This window comes from Bison bison, unplaced genomic scaffold (assembly GCF_000754665.1).
Source record: "Bison bison bison isolate TAMUID 2011002044 unplaced genomic scaffold, Bison_UMD1.0 scf7180017864164, whole genome shotgun sequence".
NCBI classification, from domain to species: Eukaryota; Metazoa; Chordata; class Mammalia; order Artiodactyla; family Bovidae; genus Bison; species Bison bison.
The window spans coordinates 3,320,878-3,324,191 of record NW_011494736.1 but is presented as its reverse complement, the minus strand read 5'-3'; the positions used below and the strand labels follow the sequence as shown (position 1 = coordinate 3,324,191).

Sequence of the window (3,314 nt, the reverse complement as noted above, 5' to 3'; positions counted from 1 at the left end):
AGGTCAACATGCCTGTGTGTGAGTCTGAGAGACTGTGTTCCCAGCTGGTAGGCCATGTGCCCAGCTAAAACTTGGAGGGACCTTTCTTTAAAAGAAAGAGATAAGAATGTATGTTAGAGAACAATGAACAAACTCTAATGTTAAAATATGCAGGTAACAAGATTCAAGAGTTATTGTCTGAAACCAGGTTAGGTATAAGGCATGTTGAAATAAATGTCATTAAATGCTCAAGTATTTTAAATAATGGAATAATCATTTAATCTATACTTGTAGATTAAATAAAATAATTATTTAATCAGACACCTCCCAGAATCTGAATCAGACAAAGGAGCTTTGTCGGATGGTGTGAACTTTCCTTGGCTTCTCCCAAACTAGTGACTTCATGCCCACCTGAGCAAAAAAATGAAAGATATTCTCTATGACCTAGAAGAGATCCAGGGAAAATTACAAGAAAATTTCACTCAGCAATGGGCCCTTGAAGAACAAACACAGGTTGAACTCCCGGAAGCTCCATCTTCTTCCTCATGCTCACTGCCTGACCAGAGCCACCTTGCACCCAAGAGGTTTCTTCATCTGCTCGATAGACCATCATCAGTCCAAACTTTGACCTTGGGAGCCTCTCCTATAATCTGAAGGTGTCTACAGATCACTGGACAGTGACTGTATCTCACTTTCCACACACCTGACCCTGGAGTCCTGAGAGGTTTGCCTCCAGCCAAGCCATATGTTTCCAGGCCCTCTCTTCTGGGCAGCAGTATTGGGAAGTGGACACTCAGCATTGTAGCCACTGGACAGTTGGGGTGACCTTGTGGAGGGATGAAGAAAAGCCAGATCCTAGGAAGGACCACAGACTCCTGGTGTATAGAGTGGGAAAGGGACCAGCCAGCTGTCTGCATGGTGCACAGTCAAGGAAACTGTCTTCGACTCACACAGACCTAGTGTGGTGGACATCTGGCTAGACCTTGAGGAGGGAAATCTTGCCTTTTATTCTGTGGCTGATCTGGCGAAGCCTCTGTATGAGTGCCCAGTCTCTGTCTCTTTTCCTCTGCACTTTGCCTTCTGCCTGTATGACTTATACCCTGGAAATTCTCTGACTATAAGGCAAAAGAACATGTAAACATTCCCTGGGTGTTAAAACATATTGATTTCCCAGTCTCTCAGGTGGGAAGCTTGTGATAAAGTGATAAAGCATCACTTTATCACTAGTGAAGCTGGTGGTAAAGAATCAGTCTGCCAATGCAGGAGAACTAAGGGATGTGGGTTCTATCCCTGGGTTGGGACGTTCCCCTGGAGGAGGAAATGGCAACCCTCTCCAGTATTCTTGCTTGGAAAACCCCATGGACAGAGGAGCCTGGAGGGCTATAGTCCATGGGGTCACAGAGAGTCGGACATGACTAAAGTGATTTAGCACACAACCTGCTTGTAAATAGAAGCTTTTAGAAGTTTCTTTATTAAAGTTTTAGAAAATACATTCATGTGTTTGCTTCTATCTGCTAAAGCAAATGTTTACATTGAAGAACTTGAACAAGTCAGTTTTCACAGTTAGCAAAGACAGGTAAATACAAAATAACCAAAGAGTAGGACATACTTACATAGGAGATTTTCAACTATTTTAGACTATAATGTAGCAAAGAATACAGTTTGAAACAAAATTGTATAGCATCATGATGGTCATCAATTTTAGAATCAGAAAAATATCATTTGGGATTCCAGGTCAATCTCTTTTACTAGCAGTATAGTCTTAAAGCAAGTATTTTTCCTTTTAAGTGAAGTCGCTAAGTCGTGTCAGACTTTGCAACCCCATAGACTGTAGCCTACCAGGCTCCTCTGTCCATGGGATTTTCCAGGCAATAGTACTGGAGTAGATTGCCATTTCCTTCTCCAGGTGATCTTCCCAACCCAGGGATTGGACCTGGGTCTTCCACATTGTAGACAGATGCTTTTACCATCTGAGCCACCAGGGAAGCTTTTAAAGGACAGTGTTAATTTTTAAAAAAAAAATATATGGATCTATACAATAAACACTCATACACCCACCACTAACAAAAATAACACCCTTTTTCTATTTAAATTTGATATTATCAATCCCCTTGAACAAATAAAAAAGACTGAAAATAAAATTGAGTTCCTTTTATACTCCTTTAGCCAGCTATTGTGATTTGTATATAGCCTATTATGTATTTTGGAGGAGGCAATGGCACCCTACTCCAGTGTTCTTGCCTGGAGAATCCTGGGGACGGCGGAGCCTGGTGGGCTGCCGTCTATGGGGTAGCACAGAGTCGGACACGACTGAAGCGACTTAGCAGCAGCAGCAGCAGCATTATGTATTTTTAGACTTATTTTGCATGTATACCTATGTATCTTATATACGTTGTTGTTCAGTCACTAAGTTGTGTCCAGCACACTGAGACCCCATGGACTGCAGCACACCACGCTTCCCCACGGACAGCAGCATACCTGGAGTTTGTGCAAGCCCATGTCCATCGAGTCACTGATGCCATCCAATCATCTAATCTTCTGTTGTCCCCTTCTCCTCCTGCCCTCAATCTTTCTCAGCATCAGGGTCTTTTCCAATATGTATCTCGTATATGAAAATATGTGTGTCTATCTTTGTTTCACATTCTCTTTTTCTCTTCTGTGACTTACCTGTTTCTCACTGAGCATTTTTTAAAATGTATTTTCCCTGTTGATGTGTGGGTATGATAATTAATCAATATCTAATGCTTTTCTATATCATATATGTTGTAAATATGTTTTCTGTGTTTTTCACTTCATTTAAAATTTTCTTGTGATGCCTTGCTCTACAGTTTTTTATTTTTATTTTTTGACACCAATGAAAGTATTTTTTTTTTACTTGTAAACATGTTCATTTGTTTTTAAAAGAAATGTTTCCAATTCTGAGGCTGTAAAATATTCTTCCATCAGATCAGATTAGTCGCTCAGTCATGTCCGACTCTTTGGACCCCAAGTATCGCAGCACGCCAGGCCTCCCTGTCCATCACCAATGCCTGGAGTTCACTCAGACTCATGTCCATCGAGTCAGTGATGCCATCCAGCCATCTCATCCTCTGTCCTCCCCTTCTCCTCTTGCCCCCAATCCCTCCCAGCATCAGAGTCCTTTCCAAGGAGTCAACTCTTCGAATGAGGTGGCCAAAGTACTGGAGTTCCAGCTTTAGCATCATTCCTTCCAAAGAAATCCCAGGGCTGATCTCCTTCAAAATGGACTGGTTGGATCTCCTTGCAGTCTAAGAGACTCTCAAGAGTCTTCTCCAACACCACAGTTCAAAAGCATCAATTCTTCAGCGCTCAGCCTC

The 3,314-nt window shown here is 42.0% G+C and overlaps 1 pseudogene; it reads left to right on the top strand.

The window, feature by feature from the left end:
* The first annotated feature begins 322 nt into the window (after window positions 1-322).
* LOC104989850 lies at window positions 323-1,117 on the top strand (annotated as a pseudogene).
* Window positions 1,118-3,314: the final 2,197 nt, after the last annotated feature.